Raw genomic sequence first — 19,562 nt, 5'->3', positions numbered from 1 at the left:
TTTACACTTCACGTCACTAGATCACCAGTTTGCAGTAATGCTGATCAATGTCACAAGAAACGAATGTTAGAAATGAAACTGTGTTTAGTTTATTAGAGTTCACTTTCACTTGCTTTCACTCGATTAAGTATAAAAACAGAACTTTTAGCTTATATTTGCTGGTTGACTCGACCGTCTCGAATAACCGGGTATTCACGCTCGCGATTGACAAGAAACCAATAGGGGGATTGACAGCAGCAGTGGACCCACAAATTTCGAAATAACCGACAAAGCCAGACAATCCGCCAATCAAGGGACTCACACTCAAACCAACCTTCAAAATCCCAATGAAAGAAAGACGCTCATGCGTTTGAAAATATCAATTTTTATTTCGCACAGTATCCACTCAACCCAAACCAACATTTAATGGCAACTCATGCAATGGATAGCCGTATAACATGCAGAATACTTCCCAGCTGATTGACGAACGAGCAGCAGTCGTAACTCCTTACAACGCAGCAACTCCACCAGCAGTCGATTTCATCTAAACGTGTTTCCCACGCGGGCAGCAAACAGCGATGGCGATAAGTAGCCACATGCAATGATGTCCAGCACACAATAGTTTTTGTTGCTCGAGCACAATGGGTTGTTACCGGCCACGTGCCGCTCACTCTTTTCACTTTCAGAAGAGTCTTTCGAAATCTTTCACTTAATTCTTAGGTGTCCGTCCAACCAGGCAATCCGGAACGAATCCGGTTCGAAGGACCAAATGTTCCTGATTGGGCGTACCTTGACACTTCGATAGTCTCACTGGAGGCCACTAGCCTAAGTGATTCAGATTACCGATAGAGCACTAAACTCACAACGCGGTCTTCGGACACATCCGTAGTAAGATGTATATCACAATTCGGCACAGAAAATCACTTTATTTGTAACTTAAGGACTTCTCTTTATTAATTATTCTCGACTCTTTAGCGCGGATCAGTAATATTGCTTAACGATCGAATAAGAACTGACTCTGGTACAAGTGGGGTACGGTAATATATGCCACTAGTGGTGAATTCAGCACCCGATCTCGCACGATCGAATGTTGATTGCTATCCTTATTTGACCTAATCTGATAAGCGCGATAGCACGATAAGCGCAAATTATAGCGAGAGAGAAATATTGTGGATCACGTTTGAGTTGCCAGTAAATCTTACTCATTGAATCTTAAACAGAGATGGTTGACCCGATTTCCACAGAATTAGTATCAAATGAAAGGTCTAGCTGCGTCATAACACCCTATTGAATTTTGCTGTAATCGGAATGTGACTTCGTCTGTAATGTATCGAAATGTGAAAATCACTAAACTTCATTATCTTATCGAATGAACGGGATAGTTAAGGGTTAGCTGATGAATTATGATTGAACACGTGGTTTCAAAGTTTGGCTGCCCCATACGTTCCCTTTTCCTTTGATTGTAATCAAACTTAAGCAACCGTTATGTTTTAATTCGTAAAACAACGAAAGTCTATTATCTCAAGTATTACACGACTCATTTGAACATAACTAGTGTCAGACGAACGAGTCATCTCTCAAACTAACAAATAACAAACTTCATAAAAATTTGATTTACTGTTTTTTTTTTTTTTTTTTTATTCTCGCTTATTTTCCGTCGGTCTAGTTCCGCCACTGTTGTTGTGCCAATCACCGACGCCCGGAGAGGCGACTCCACCCAGGACCCTAACTCACGACCCGTTTATTAACGGACCGGCGCCAACGGCTTTACTTCCTCATGCGATGGAAGGCGTGATCCCAGAGATTTTTCGCCTCAGAAAATCTCCCGGTGTCGGCTAGGATTGAATCTAGACCAGTTGGGTTGGTTGTGAGCGGATCACGCCACCTCACAACCATCGACACCTATGTCGGCGGTGGGATTCGAACCCAAGCGTCGAGCGTGGTTGGCAGAGACGTTACCAACCACGCTAGGCCCCCGCTCATGATTTACTGTTCAAAAGTTTTGTAAAGAAAAGAAATTTAAAGACTATTCAACACTATAGCTGCTTTGATCAAAATATATGGCCTCAACATGATTTAAATGTGGTATCGTACTATTTGAACGTTCCCGGTATCGCTCATGATTAAGTTGTTCAAAATTAAGAGTCATTTCTTATATTTCGCTATTTCTGAAGCACTAACATTACGTCAAATTTCATATTTTATACTTTAATTACAACATCAATATTTTAGAACCCAAAGAGTGAATATACCTTTTTGGATTTAAGCATTCATGTAAATCTATTTTTACAATTAATAAGTTTGAATGAGAAAGGCTGAGTCTGACCGCTAGGTGGATTAATTCAGGTTTTTTTATGAAAATTCTAATTCAAACATTTTTTAAAATATTTGTATTCTGATGATTTTAAAAGATGCAGAGAGTCATTTTGAACCAAAAAGTTCTTTGTAGTAAACATTCTAAAGGCATTGGTTTTCGAGTTATTTCTAATTTAAGCTCGAAAAATTATAATTATTTAGGAAAATACACGTTTTTCTTAATTTGTCCATGGTTCTCCAGTTAAAATCATACGTTCATTGGGATGCTTGATCAAAAATATCCAATTCATTCTTTGACAACAAAACGATTGGGCGGGCGGTTCTCAAGAAAAGAGTTAAATGTTCTAAGTGATATAAATATATATAAGAATCAAATATTTATTTTCGAGTTTTATTATCTTAGGAACATATTTTTGCCTTTCTCCTAGAAAGGTATAGCAATCACTGGAAAAACCGAAGGTGTAAAAGTGGTCCCAATGGCCGAATGTCATATACCACTCGACTTCTTTCGACGAACTGAGCATTTTCTGTATGTATGAATGTATGTGTGTGTGTGTATGTGCAACTTTTTTTTCTCACTCACTTTTCTCAGAGATGGCTGAACCGATTTTCATAAAATTAATTGCAAATGAAAGGTCTAGTTGCGCCATAGGTTGCTATTGAATTTCATTGTAATCGGATTTTTAGTTTAGAGGTTATGTATCAAAATGTAAAAATAACGAAACATCAATATCTCAGAAACCACACAACCGATTTCAAAAAAACTGGTTTCAAATGATTGGGCTGTCTTCAGAACTCTTAACTTTTGAATTTCGTTATGATTGAACATATGGTTCAAAAGTTATGTAAAGAAAAGTTATCCTGAGGTTGTTTAAACTCACTCATTTTTCTCAGTGACGGCTGAACCGATTTTCACAAAATTAGTGTCAAATGAAAGGTCTAGTTGCCCCATAGGCTGCTATTGAATTTTATTGCAATCGGATTGTAACTGTGTCCGTTGTTTATAAAAATGTGAAATCACATAATGAAAGTAAACAAATTGACTTTCTCCAGTGCGTCTTGAGCTGCCCGACAGATCAGACGTATTTTCGGATGCTTGTGGACTGGTCTTTGACTGCCTATAGCTTCATAGTTTGTGTTTTGTCAGTGTGTCTTTTAAAGATTACCTGGAAGTTAACTTACATCAGTCTTTCTCAAGACTACCTATTTCTTTCTTTCTCAATACTTGCAATTTGATATTATTTTTGAACTTTTTTCGTATCACCTGGAATGGCAGGACGAAAAAAGAAACCACGCATCGCTACGGGGAGGAAAAGAGAGGCATCTCTTTCTGAAACTAGCTTATGCAGTGAAAATTTATATGATATTCTGCCTGAGCAATAAGCCGGCGAAATTGAAATGTTCGAAAGTAAAACTATTCAAAGTGAAATTTCTGTAAAAACCTAAATTAATCCACCTAGCGGTCAGACTCAGCCTTTCTCATTCAAACTTATTAATTGTAAAAATAGATTTACATGAATGCTTAAATCCAAAAAGGTATATTCACTCTTTGGGTTCTAAAATATTGATGTTGTAATTAAAGTATAAAATATGAAATTTGACGTAATGTTATTGCTTCAGAAATAGCGAAATATAAGAAATGACTCTTAATTTCGAACAATTCAATCACGAGCGATACCGGGAACGTTCAAACAGTACGATACCACATTTAAATCATGTTGAGGCCATATATATTGATCAAAGCAGGTATGGTGTTGAATATTCTTTGAATTTCTTTTCTTTCCAAAACTTTTGAGCCACATATTAAATTGTTATGAAGTTTGTTATTTGTAAGTTTGAGAGATGACTCGTTTGTATGACACTAGTTATGTTCAAATAAGTCGAGTAATACTTGAGATAATAGACTTTCGTTGTTTTACGAATTAAAACATAACGGTTGCTTAAGTTCGGTTATAATTAAATGAAAAGGGAACATATAGGGCAGCCAAACTTTGAAACCACGTGTTCAATCATAATTCATCAGTTAATCCTTAACTAGCCCGTTCATCTAATATCAATATTGTTCAAATCGGTTGTGTAGTTTCTAAGATAATGAAGTTTGAGTGATATAGAATAGTCTCCAGAACACGTTTCTTTCCATAACTTCTGAAACACACGTTCAATCTTCATAAAATTCAAAAGTTAAGGGTTTTTTAGGTAACCCGTTCATTTGAAATTAATTTTGTTCAAATCGGTTGTGTAGATTTTGAGATATTGATGTTTCATGATATTTACATTTTTATACATAACCTCTAAGCTAGAAATCCTTTTACAATGAAATTCAATTGGGTCTTATGGGACAACTGGACCTTTCATTTGCAATTAATTTCATCGAAATCGGTCCAGCCATCTCTGAGAAAATCGAGTGAGATTGGGAGAGCGTTACACACACACACACACACACACATACAGAAAATGCTCAGCTCGTCGAGCTGAGTCGAGTGATATACGACATTCGGCCCTTTTGAGCACTTTTATACCTTTAGTTTTTGCAGTGATTGCTATACCTTTCTAGGAGAAAGGCAAAAATTGAGTGAGCTTAAGCAGTCTTTGGAATATGTTTCGTTTCAAAACCCTTCTTTTATACATAATTATGAACCACATGTTTAATCATTAGTTAAGGATTTTCAAAACAGGCCGTTCATTTGGTACCAGTTTTATTTAAATTGGTTGTTTAGTTTCGGAGATAATGAAATTTCGTGATTATCACAATTTGATTCACGGTGCCTAAACTAAAAATCCGATTACAATGAAGTTCAATAGGGTGTTATGAGGCCACTAGACCTTTCAATTTCAAATAATTTCGTGAAAACCGGTCTAACCATTTCTGAGAAAAGTAAGTGAGTTTAAGCAGTCTTTGATATATGCTTTGCTTTTATAACGTGATTTGACATTTTTATAAATAACGGGCAAAGTTACAAACCGATTACAATGAAATTCAATAGCAACCTATTAGACAACTAGGCCTTTCACAATGAAATTCAATAGCAACCTATGGGGTAACTATAGCTTTCATTTGCAATTAATGTCACGGAAATCGGTCCAGCCATCTCTGAGAAAAGTGAGTGAGAAAAAAAAGTTGCACATACACACACACGCACACACACATACACACATACATACATACATACAGAAAATGCTCAGCTCGTCAAACCAAGTCGAGTGGTATACGACATTCGGCCCTCTGGAGCACTTTAATACCTTTAGTTTTTTCAGTGATTGCTATACCTTTCTAGGAGAAAGGCAAAAAGTTCCACCTATTGTGGTAACTATTGCTTCTGAATTTAATATTTTTAAAAGAGAACTTTCTACGTTTCTCTCCGATGTCAAAGTTACTTATCAAATTGGCCGAAGAGGCGAAAACCGCAGTGAGGTTAATAACTTAAATTTTTTTGAAAAAGCATATGCTTTATATAACGTGCATGTAAAATGGGAATTATATCGCAAATTTGGCGGAGGTGAAAAGCATATCACCCAATGCCGTGTTTGCCAACGTTATGGCCATGGTTCAAAGTTTTGTAACATGGACCAAAAATGCCCCATTTGTGGAGACTCTTCTTACAAAAGGGACACATGTCCTGTGAAAGAGAGTAAAAATTTTCGCTGTGCGAATTGTAACGGCAACCATATGTCGAATTTTTATCAATGCCCAGGCAGTTTAGCAATTGTTAAGGCAAGGCAAGGTACAAAATTCAAAACAAAATTCTCCAAGCGTACCAGTGACGCATAGTTTACCTAAGCAAAAGACGCTAGAAATAATTGTACACCTATTACCCCAGCTAATATTGCTACCGAAAATATTTTTTCTAATGTCAACTGCCTGTGGCCTATTACGGCAGGTAAACTTTCTTTTCTGCAACAAGCAATGTTCGATCTTATGAACGCCATGTTGCAGGCAAAATCAATGTTTGAAGCCATTCAAATAGGTACCAATTTTACAATTAAAATTGTTTCTAATTTAAAATTCAGCAATGATTTTAAATAAACCGATCAAAGTTTTAAATTGGAATGCTCGCTCATTGAAGGCCAATGAGAATGAGCTTTTTAATTTTTTAACAGTAAATAATGTGCTTATTGCAATTATTACTGAAACATTTTTGAAACCTAACATAACATTAAAATATGATCCCAATTACGTGGTTCATAGATATGATAGGATTCAGGGTTCCGGCGGTGGAGTTGCAATTGTTATTCATCGCCGAATCAAACATCGTGCTCTTCCCCATCTTGAGACGAAAGTTATTGAAACTTTGGGGATTGAAGTTCAAACTGAACTTGGGATTTTATTTATTGCCGCAGCATATTTACCATTTCAATGCACACGCGAGCACAAAAATTATTTTAAAGGTGATTTACAAAAACTCACCAGAAATCGTTCGAAATTTTTTATAATCGGCGATTTTAACGCTGAACATCGTACATGGAATAATTCTCAAAGTAATTCCAATGGCAAAATTTTATTCAATGATTGTTCTTCAGGATACTATTCTATTTTGTCTCCGAATAGTCCTACATGCTTTTCTTCTGTAAGAAACCCTTCAACAATTGATTTGGTGCTAACAGATCAAAGTCATGTATGTAGTGATTTGATCACACATGCTGACTTTGATTCTGACCATCTTCCAATAACTTTTTCTTTTCTTCATGAATCAGTTTTAAACCCTATGAGCTCTGTTTTAATTATTACAAGGCTAATTGGGAAAGATACAAAACTCATATTGAGAGAAATTTCAATAATGAGCTTGATTTGCAAAACGAAGTGAATATTGATTCCGCTTTGGAAGCATTAAAATGTGCAATTGTTGATGCCAGGAATTATTCTGTTCCAAAGGCTCAAGTGAAATTTGATTCACCAATAATTGACGAAAATCTTCAACTTCTAATTCGTTTGAAAAATGTTCGCAGACGTCATATCAACGTTCTCGTGACCCTGTTTTCAAAACTATTTATAAAGATTTACAGAAAGAGATTAGGCATAGATTTACTCTTCTGAGAAATCAAAATTTTGAGACTAAAGTTGAAAAATTGAAACCATATTCAAAACCTTTTTGGAAGCTGTCGAAGATTCTTAAGAAACCTTCAAAGCCTATTCCAGTTTTAAAAGATGGTGAACGTTTTCTTGTATCCAATGAACAAAAGGCTCAAAGACTTGCTCAGCAGTTTGAGAGTGTTCATAACTCAAATTCGAATTTTGTGAGTCCAATTGAAAATGAAGTCACACGTCAATTTGATTTAATTTCTTCCCAGATTTTTTTACCTGCAGAAATAATTGAAACTAACTTGAATGAGATTAAATCAATTATTAAAAATTTCAAAAATATGAAAGCACCTGGTGACGATGGAATCTTTAATATACTAATCAAACATCTCCCTGAGAGCACAATGGAATTTTTAGTGAAAATTTTCAATTGCTGCTTCAAAATTGCATATTTTCCCAAATTATGGAAAAATGCAAAAATTACTCCAATTTTAAGACCGGATAAGAACCCAGCTGAAGTTTCAAGTTATCGACCAATCAGTTTGCTTTCTTCAATAAGTAAACTGTTTGAGAGAATTATTCTTAACAGAATGATGTCACACATCAACAAAAATTCAATTTTTGCAAATGAACAGTTTGGATTTCGCCATGGGCATTCCACAACTCATCAATTGCTCAGAGTTACTAATATGATACGAGCTAACAAATCTGAAGGTTATTCCACTGGAGCTGCTCTTTTAGACATAGAAAAAGCATTCGACAGTGTTTGGCATAAAGGTTTGATTGCGAAATTGCAAACTTTTAATTTTCCAATTTTCCTAATCAAAATTTTAAAAAATTATCTTACTGATCGAACTCTGCAGAACAATCAGAATTCAAAATCTGATAGATTTCCTGTCAGAGCAGGTGTGCCTCAAGGTTCAGTCTTGGGTCCAGTCCTGTACAACATATTCACTTCAGATCTTCCTGATTTGCCTCCAGGATGCACAAAGTCATTGTTCTGCGATGACACAAGCATTTCCGTAAAAGGAAAAAGTCTTCGTGTCATATGCAGTCGATTGCAGAAAAGTTTGGATAATTTTTTTCCCTACTTGCAAAAGTGGAAAATCTCCCCCAATGCTTCTAAAACTCAAATGATAATTTTTCCGCATAAGCCTAGGGCTTCTTTCCTCAAGCCAAACAATAATCACGTTGTCAAGATGAATGGGGTTATTTTACGTTGGTCTGACAAGGTTAAGTACTTGGGACTAATTTATGATAAAAAACTTATTTTCAAAGAGCACATTGAGAGTATACAAGCCAAGTGCATCAAATATACGAGATGTTTATATCCTCGCATTAACAGGAATTCTAAACTTTGTTTAAAGAACAAACTTTTGATTTACAAACAAATTTTTAGACCAGCAATGCTTTATGCTGTACCGATCTGGTCAAGTTGCTGTTCAACAAGGAAGAAAACGCTCCAAAGGATTCAGAATAAAATTCTAAAAATGATTTTGAAGCGTCCTCCTTGGTTTGGTACACTCGAATTACATAGACTTACTGGTGTTGAACCATTAGAAACTATGTCAAATAAAATTATTAACAATTTTCGACAAAAACCGTTGCAATCCTCAATTGCTACGATAAGCTCTCTTTATAGCCAATAAGTTAACAATTAAGTTAGTTGTAAGTTTACTTCCCTTTTTCTGACAAGTAGGTTTAAATCCCTACGAATGATAAGTCCTAATTGCGAAAGCAAACAAATCCTAACAATTTAAATTACAAATTTCTAACAGTGTTGAGAAGTCACCATTTGTGATTGGACACACATACTCATTATTTACTAATATTTATCACAAATACTTAAGCTACTAACAAATCCCCCCCTTAATTAAAAAAAAAATATATATTGACTTTCTCCTAACGATCACTGGCTAATTAAAAGGTAGAAAAATGATTGAAATGGCCGAATGTCATATACTACTCAACTCAGTTCGACGAATCGAGCATTTTCTGCATATATGCATGTATAGGTGTATATGTTTGTGTGTGGGTGTGTACGTGTGTATGTGCTCCTTTCTTTCGCACTCACTTTTCTCAGAGATGGTCTGACCGATTTTTTCTCTCTTGGTGTCAAATGAAGGGTCTATTTGCCGCTTAGGTTGCTATTGAATTTCATTGTAATCAAACTTTTAGTTTTGGCGCTGCGTCAGAATGTGAAAAACGCTCTTATATCTCAGAAGCTATGAACATAGTTGAATTCAAATAAATGGGCTTTCAAACCCTTAAACAATGAATTTCATAATGTTTAAACATGTGGTTTGAAATAGAAAGAAATAGAAAGAAACGAAACCCGCAGACTGTTCAAAACTATAGCTACGATCAAAATATGTGGCCTCAACGTCATTTGAATTAAATATTGTACTATTTCAATGTTTGCGGCCTTGCTCGGGATTGAAGTTGAAATTAAAAGTCATTTCTATCATTTCACTTTTTGCCTTTCTCCTAGAAAAATATAGCAATCACTGCAAAAACTAAAGTATAAAAGTGCTCGAAAGGGCCGAATGTCGTATACCACTCGACTCAGTTCGACGAGCTGAGCATATTCTGCATGAGTGTGTGTGTGTGTGTAACGCTCTCCCATTCACACTCGATTTTCTCAGAGATGGCTGAATCGATTTCAATGAAATCAATTGCAAATGAATGGTCTAGTTTCCCTATAAGACCCTATTGATTTTAGTGTAATCTGATTTCTAGTTTAGAGGTTATGTATCAAAATGTAAAAATCACGAAACATCAATATCTTAGAAACTACACAACTGATTCGAACAAAATTGGTTTCAAATGAACGGGCTACCTAAAAACCCTCAACTTTTGAATTTTATGAAGATTGAACATATGGTTCAGAAGTTACAGAAAGAAACGTGTTCTGGAGACTGTTTAATCTCACTCATGTTTCTCAGAGATGGCTGGACCGACTTTCATAAAATCAGTGTCATATGGAAAGTCTTGTTGCCCCATAAGACCCTAATGATTTTTTTTGCGAACGGATTATTACTTTTCCTGTTATGTTTAAAAATGTGAAGGCCAGCTATGAAAAGAAACATAATCTGATGACTACTTGGGCTCACTCACTTTCCTCAGAGATGGTTGACCCGATTTCCACAGAATTAGTATCAAATGAAAGGTCTAGCTGCGTCATAAAACCCTCGAGAATTTTGCTGTAATCGGAATGTGACTTCGTCTGTACTGTATCGAAATGTGATAATCACTAAACTTCATTATCTTAGAAACTCAACACAACAGATTTGAACAATATTGATATCTAATGAACGGGATAGTTAAGGGTTAACTGATGAATTATGATTGAACACGTGGTTTCAAAGTTTGGCTGCCCCATACGTTCCCTTTTCCTTTGATTGTAATCAAACTTAAGTAACCGTTATGTTTTAGTTTGTAAAACAACGAAAGTCTGTTATCTCAAGTATTACACGACTCATTTGAACATAACTAGTGTCATACAAACGAGTCATCTCTCAAACTTACAAATAACAAACTTCATAAAAATTTGATTTACTGTTCAAAAGTTTTGGAAAGAAAAGAAATTCAAAGACTATTCAACACTATAGCTGCTTTGATCAAAATATATGGCCTCAACATGATTTAAATGTGGTATCGTACTGTTTGAACGTTCCCGGTATCGCTCGTGATTGAATTGTTCGAAATTAAGAGTCATTTCTTATATTTCGCTATTTCTGAAGCAATAACATTACGTCAAATTTCATATTTTATACTTTAATTACACCATCAATATTTTAGAACCCAAAGAGTGAATATACCTTTTTGGATTTAAGCATTCATGTAAATCTATTTTTACAATTAATAAGTTTGAATGAGAAAGGCTGAGTCTGACCGCTAGGTGGATTAATTTAGGTTTTTTATGACATAGATAATTTACAGAACTAGTTTCACCTTATATTTTATATACATCAAAAGTAAATGATTCGTCATCTTTTGAAACCAGCTTCGTTTGTATCTTATTTTCTGAAATCGGAACAAAAGAGTAATACTTTTATGTGACAGCTATTATTTTAGATTTTTTTGAAATTATTGCTCCATTCTGTTACTCCTTGTTCATATTCTTCATAAGATACCCAACTTACTGAAATTTTTGATGAATTTTCATTACTTTTCTGATTAGACCAACCATACAATTTTTTGCGCTTGTAATGGGATGGTCATGTTCTTTAGCTAAACTTGCATTTCTTGCCATTCGTTTTAATAGGCCACCAATTGCATCGCATGGGCCTTTACCATGAGAAGTCGCAAAAAAAATGCCACTCTGCATCGACGTTATATTTTGTTTTGAACTTGCAAAGTTTTTTCTATTTTTATATTGTGAGGTAGCTCCATCAGATATTAATATCGCTTTTTTCAACTCTATTGTTGTTTTCAAAAAACTCATTAATTTGGCAATGAACACCTGTACCGCAACAGTATCATGATGAAGTACTTCCGATATTATGATGAAGCTTATATTCTTAAGTGTTTCAGATTCTGAATAGTAAACAGTAAATAACTATACGAATCACAAATTGATAAAGACGTATTAAAATGAGCTTGGCTGTTTAATATTTTTAATTTTGCAATAACGTTTTCGTTTAATTTGTGTAAGCTTGATGAGCACCGATGATCAGGAAAGGATTTACAGCATTTGGGCTTGGTGTATTCCATTTTCACTTTATTCATCTTCACAAAATGCAAACTGTTACTAACACATCTGGAGTGCAATCGTGCAATCGTGCAATCGTATTTATATACGAAAACAGATATTATAGGTAACCCAGTAGTTATTGGTTGCGTACTTTACAAACGGTTATTATTAGTAAACAAATAGGTAGTGTTGCACGACAAACATATTTTTTTATAAAACATTCGGCAAGGAGGAACGTGTAGGTAGGCTAAGGTTTAGCGATTGAGTTATTTATCCAATAGTTTTGTTGTCAAAAAATGAATTGTATATTTTTGATCAAGCATTCCAATGAACGTATGGTTTTTGCTGGAGAACCATGAACAAATTAAGAAAAACGTGTATTTTCCGAAATATTAAAAAATTTTCGAGCTTAAATTTAAAATAACTCGAAAACCGATGCCTTTAGAATGTTTACTACCAAGAGCATTTTGATTCAAAATGACTCTCTGCATCTTTTAAAATCATCAGAATACAAATATTTTGAAAAATGATAGATTTATTTAATAGATTTTTTCAAAAAAATATTCTACCATAAAAAAAAATATTTTTCATTTCTCCATCCTGGACTTTTTTTTTAAGTTGCGTATTAACGTCAAGTTTCTTAAAAAAAAAAATAAAAAAAAAAATCAACTCTTTTTTTTAAATTGAAATTTAATGTTTATTTTTAATTTTTCTTTGTCAAACAAATTTTTTTGTACAGTGTATATTTTTTTCATGGTGCATTTTTAATTCCCTACAACTCATTCTCAGACAGTTTTTCTATACAACCAACGGTTTCTGGGCTACAATGTTTCGAATAACACCTATGCCAAAAGGCATACGCCCTTTTAGAATGTAACTCATGGGTGTAAAAAATCTCTCCATCTGTGAAAAATGCTCATTTTGCTAAACCAAATACGTGTGCAAAGTTTCATTCAAATCAAAAATGGACGATATTCGACCATAGGTCATTTGGCGCGATCTTGCTCTCCTGCATTTTTTCCGAAACTATGTTGTCGAACTCTCCTCTTACCAAGATGACTATGTCATTTGCAAAGCCCACAACTTCGAAACCTTTTGCTTCTAAGCTTTTGAGAAGATCGCCCACCACCAAAGACCATATAAGTGGCGAAAGAACACCTCCTTGCGGACATTCTGTCGGGGTGTCGATCTACGACAGAAGTATTTCCCGCTTCTTAATACACTAACGTGCCAAGTTTGGCTTCATTTGTTCAATTAGTTCTCGAGTTCTGCAAAAAATTGTGTTTCTTTTGTATGGGGGCCCTCCCTTCCAAAGAAAAGAGGGGTCTCAAACTATCATAAGAACCTTCCCCGGCCCCAAAAACCCCTACATACAAATTTTTATGTCAATCGGATCAGTAGTTTCCAAGTCTATATGGATCAGACAGGCAGACAGAACTCCACAGAACTCCTTTTATCTGTATAGATTTGTATGGGACCCCTCTCCTATGGAAAAGGGAGAGGTGCCGAACCATCATTGGCATATTTGTTGCCCTTATAAACATTGAGATGCCAAATTTGGTTGTATTTGCTTGATTGGTTCTCGAGTTGTGCGGAATTTATGGTTAATTTTTATGGGACCCCTCATTTCCAGAAGAGAGAGGAGTCTCGAACCTTCATAGAAATATTTTTTAGCTTTAAAAACTTTCACATGCCAAATTTGGTTCCATTCACTTGATTTGTTCTCGAGATGTGCAGAATTTTGTGTTTCATTTGTATAGAACCCCTCCCTTACGGAAGAGGGAGGGGTGTCGAACCACTATGGATATATTTGTTACCCCTCAAAACATTCACATGCCAAATTTGGTTGTACAGACCTCGTTCGATCTTAGCACGCTTCGTTTTTCGCACGGTTCAATTTGGGCAACATAAAAACTTTGGACATGTTGCCACCAGCAACCTTCGCTTCAATTTTCGCTTCAGTCCGGTAGGCATCTGACAACACTGTTCGGATTGGCTATATAATTGGCTGTTGAATTTTCTTTTTAGTCCGGTAGGCATTATAAAGAATTTAAATTTGAACGTGTTGCCAAAATCGTACCACCGTTAAAACATTTTTTGCATTTAATAACTTTTACATGCCAAGTTTGGTTCCATTTACTTGATTAGTTCTCGAGATGTGCAGAAATCTTGTGTTTCACTTGCTTCCAGAATAGGGAGGGGTCTCGAACTACCTGAGTAACCTTTCCCGGCCCCTAAAACCCCTATTTACTTTTTTTATTGCTTTATTAAGGTGGCTTTCAGCCACAGGCTGGTTCGCCACCAACAATTGCCCGCCGATCGGTTCCGAGCCTATATGGATCAGACAGACAGACAGAACTGCATTTTATATGTTTAGAACCCTATGAGCTCTGTTTTTAATTATAACAAGGCTAATTGGGAAAGTTGCAAAACTCATATTGAGAGAAATTTCAATAATGAGCTTGATTTGCAAAACGAAGTGAATATTGATTCCGCTTTGGAAGCATTAAAATGTGCAATTGTTGATGCCAGGAATTATTCTGTTCCAAAGGCTCAAGTGAAATTTGATTCATCAATAATTGACGAAAATCTTCAACTTCTAATTCGTTTGAAAAATGTCCGCAGACGTCAATATCAACGTTCTCGTGACCCTGTTTTTAAAACTATTTATAAAGATTTACAGAAAGAGATTAGGCATAGATTTACTCTTCTGAGAAATCAAAATTTTGAGACTAAAGTTGAAAAATTGAAACCATATTCAAAACCATTTTGGAAGCTGTCGAAGATTCTTAAGACACCTTCAAAGCCTATTCCAGTTTTAAAAGATGGTGAACGTTTTCTTGTATCCAATGAACAAAAGGCTCAAAGACTTGCTCAGCAGTTTGAGAGTGTTCATAACTCAAATTTGAATTTTGTGAGTCCAATTGAAAATGAAGTCACACGTCAATTTGATTTAATTTCTTCCCAGAATTTTTTACCTGCAGAAATAATTGAAACTAACTTGAATGAGATTAAATCAATTATTAAAAATTTCAAAAATATGAAAGCACCTGGTGACGATGGAATCTTTAATATACTAATCAAACATCTCCCTGAGAGCACAATGGAATTTTTAGTGAAAATTTTCAATTGCTGCTTCAAAATTGCATATTTTCCCAAATTATGGAAAAATGCAAAAATTACTCCCATTTTAAAACCGGATAAGAACCCAGCTGAAGTTTCAAGTTATCGACCAATCAGTTTGCTTTCTTCAATAAGTAAACTGTTTGAGAGAATTATTCTTAACAGAATGATGTCACACATAAACGAAAATTCAATTTTTGCAAATGAACAGTTTGGATTTCGCCATGGGCATTCCACAACTCATCAATTGCTCAGAGTTACTAATATGATACGAGCTAACAAATCTGAAGGTTATTCCACTGGAGCTGCTCTTTAAGACATAGAAAAAGCATTCGACAGTGTTTGGCATAAAGGTTTGATTGCGAAATTGCAAACTTTTAATTTTCCAATTTTCCTAATCAAAATTTTAAAAAATGATCTTACTGATCGAACTCTGCAGAACAATCAGAATTCAAAATCTGATAGATTTCCTGTCAGAGCAGGTGTACCTCAAGGTTCAGTCTTGGGTCCAGTCCTGTACAACATATTCACTTCAGATCTTCCTGATTTGCCTCCAGGATGCACAAAGTCATTGTTCTGCGATGACACAAGCATTTCCGTAAAAGGAAAAAGTCTTTGTGTCATATGCAGTCGATTGCAGAAAAGTTTAGATATTTTTTCTTCCTACTTGCAAAAGTGGAAAATCTCTCCCAATGCTTCTAAAACTCAAATGATAATTTTTCCGCATAAGCCTAGGGCTTCTTTCCTCAAGCCAAACAATAATCACGTTGTCAAGATGAATGGGGTTATTTTAAGTTGGTCCGACAAGGTTAAGTACTTGGGACTAATTTATGATAAAAAACTTATTTTCAAAGAGCACATTGAGAGTATACAAGCCAAGTGCATCAAATATACGAGATGTTTATATCCTCTCATTAACAGGAATTCTAAACTTTGTTTAAAGAACAAACTTTTGATTTACAAACAAATTTTTAGACCAGCAATGCTTTATGCTGTACCGATCTGGTCAAGTTGCTGTTCAACAAGGAAGAAAACGCTCCAAAGGATTCAGAATAAAATTCTGAAAATGATTTTGAAGCGTCCTCCTTGGTTTGGTACACTCGAATTACATAGACTTACTGGTGTTGAACCATTAGAAGCTATGTCAAATAAAATTATTAACAATTTTCGACAAAAATCGTTGCAATCCTCAATTGCTACGATAAGCTCTCTTTATAGCCAATAAGTTAGCAATTAAGTTAGTTGTAAGTTTACTTCCCCTTTTCTGACAAGTAGGTTTAAATCCCTACGAATGATAAGTCCTAATTGCGAAAGCAAACAAATCCTAACAATTAAAATTACAAATTTCTAACAGTGTTGAGAAGTCACCATTTGTGATTGGACACACATACTCATTATTTACTGATATTTATCATAAATACTTAAGCTACTAACAAATCCCCCCTTTAAAAAAAAAAAAAATATGTTTAGAATATTCAATTCGTCGAACTTTGTCGATTGGTATACAATACTTGGCCTTCCAGGCCGTTCATTTTGCATTAGAAGTTAAATGTCACATATAAAGAATACTCTTTGATCAATATCCTAAAATCTAAGCCACTAATCAAAAACCGCTCGGTTGTATTCTGGAGGAGCGCAATCGCTTTCATTTGAGCCTAAAATCATAGAATCGGATATTGCGTACTGTAAGAAAGGTGCGTTAGTATTTAGCGTCACATATTGTCCTTTCACAAAAAAATTAGAATGCAGGTATGTTTAAGAAAAAGAAGAAGCAGCACCCGCAACTGACAGACATCTCAAACACTGGTAAAAAAGTGCTGTAAGGAATAGCACTGGATACACGTTCAACTGGGGATAGTGAAATGTTCGTTATTGAAATACAAAAATATCCGAATAAGTTTTATTCTCTACACCTCATTAGTTAATTGGAGTCTTTTTATTTGTTTCTTAGGTTTTCGTTTGTCTTGATCGAGCAAAGAATATCATATTCATCATCAAAGGCATGTACGATTTATTGCCATCAGCGATGGGCACCATTTCGCCTAATTTTAGATCGGTTAGTGAATATGATACGACAACATCGGGTACAGGTTTGTTAAAGTTCGCATGCTTTTGGTGATTTAATGTATTTATAACAACAATGCCATGACTACACACTTAAATTTTTTTGCCGGGTCTCGGTAATTTTTGCCGAGAACGGCACCACTGAGTGCTCGGTTAGAAAAAAAATGCCAGCTGTCACATTTTTTCGAAAATCTCGGTTCAACCTAACTGAAGTTTCGGCACAAAATATTAACGAGCCGAAATATCAGTTAGGTGAACCGAGATTCACGGAGAATGTGACAGCTGTCATTATTTTTTTAACCGAGCACTCAGTGGTGCCGTTCCCGGCAATAAATTACCGAGACCCGGCAAAAAATTTTAAGTGTGTATGTCTATAAAGCTCAATTTTGAAGATGCAGGAGACAGACATAGAAACGATGCGCTGACTTTTGCGGTACTGGAAAACATTTATGTTATCTCAGGAAACAAATTTTCAAAAAAAAAGTCTTTCTGAAGCATAGGAATTCTCAAGCTGAAACCAACAGAAGTTATGGGGAAACTAGGCCTTCGAATTTCGTTTAGCGGTAGGGTTCAGAAGCTTCGGCTTTTTGAAAAATGTCCTCAAACGTAAAAATAAATTGAAGCTGAGAGAGTTCCCAGCTGAAAAATATATATATATTTTTTTTTTACCACAAAAGATCAAAATAATGATCGCAGTGGTTCAAATCTTATAAATAACACTAGATTTTAACGTTCATTGCATCTCTAAGAAATTTGGCATCACAATTTTTTTTAACGAACATTTTTTCATTGGTAAAAAAGTATAATTTTACCCGCACGACTTCCCGAAGTCCGATTGTGCTGAAATTTAGAATAGTGACTTATTCGAGAAGACGAAACTCTTGAGCCGTACCTCTAAATCTCTGAACGAAATTCAGAGGTCTTTTTCCCATATATCTCATCGACACATTTTTTTGTTGAGGTTTTAACCGGCGGTCATTCACCAGTCAATGAAAACTATGTTATATTGCATACTGTTTAAGCAACATCAATTAATGGATTATAACTAGTTCATTCGTAGAACATTCTGATTGGAAACCATATCAATGCGGCTCTGCTGCATAGTCGAGGGCGTGGAATCAAGGGGGCTTCAATGCTATTCAATTTCAATTGAAGTAAATTAAGAGTGCATACGCTTTGACAAACAAGTTCATGAGTCGCATTTTTATCGGTGCTGCCTGAGATTGTCATTTTCGGTTGTCAGTTGCGGTTGTCAGTTAGAGCGCGAAATTCTAATTTTTCTCTGAAATCACAATACATTCAGACTACATATATACGCGTCACATACATTCAGACTACATACATAGGCCCCTTCGGGCCTCGGATTTTGCGTTTCTCGATCGATTTTATAACCTTTGTTTTAGTATAACAAAGGTGAAAGGACCGATTAAAGAGGTTTCAGGGCAAGTCTTACAAACATATTAAAAGACCGATTACTTAACTAGACGCAAGTTTTTGTCAGCGTTTCCCTTGAAAAAAAAAAAGACAGAAAGAGAAAATTAGAAAAAAGGATATCGTATTTCTGAAATGATGGACATCGTTGAATGCTTCTTGCAGCAATAATGGGACACCCGAAAAGATGTACTATGACAAGCGGGGGTCATTATTAATTGACTTTCGATAAGTTTAGAATTTTTAAGGACTCAAATGGAATCAAAAAAATTCTGGTTCCTTACTATCAAGTTTTAACATTTACATATGTCGATGAACCGCTTTAACCCATTCCCCGCGGGTGATGCCATATATTTGAAAAATAAATAACACCAGGAAGCAGAAAAATGAAACATCTTTAATGAATATGTGTATGCAAGTTACGATGACTTTTATTCAAATGAATGTTTAGAGATAAAAAAAAATCCGTGTAAAAAAAATGTTGTTAAACAAAAAAGAAAGATAAAAAAAAAATTAAAACACTTACCTTTATTAATTATTTGGCTTGCTTTTGACGACACTCTCCCTGTCAATTGGACTTGTTTGTTGCTAAATTGAATATATACGCTCGTAAACCAATAACGTCACGCCAACCAATACGTCGTAAACCAATAATGTTAACAAAACGGCTTGAGCGGGGGCCTAGTGTGGTTGGTAACGTCTCCGCCAACCACGCTCGACGCCTGGGTTCGAATCCCACCGCCGACATAGGTGTCGATGGTTGTGAGGTGGCGTGATCCACTCACAACCAACCCAACTGGTCCAGATTCAATCCTAGCCGACACCGGGAGATTTTCTGAGGCGAAAAATCTCTGGGATCACGCCTTCCATCGCATGAGGAAGTAAAGCCGCTGGCGCCGGTTCGTTAATAAACGGGTCGTGAGTTAGGGTCCTGGG

This window comes from Wyeomyia smithii, chromosome 1 (genome assembly GCF_029784165.1).
Source record: "Wyeomyia smithii strain HCP4-BCI-WySm-NY-G18 chromosome 1, ASM2978416v1, whole genome shotgun sequence".
Classification (NCBI taxonomy): Eukaryota; Metazoa; Arthropoda; class Insecta; order Diptera; family Culicidae; genus Wyeomyia; species Wyeomyia smithii.
The sequence above is the reverse complement of the archived record's forward strand: the minus strand, read 5'-3'. Positions refer to the sequence as shown.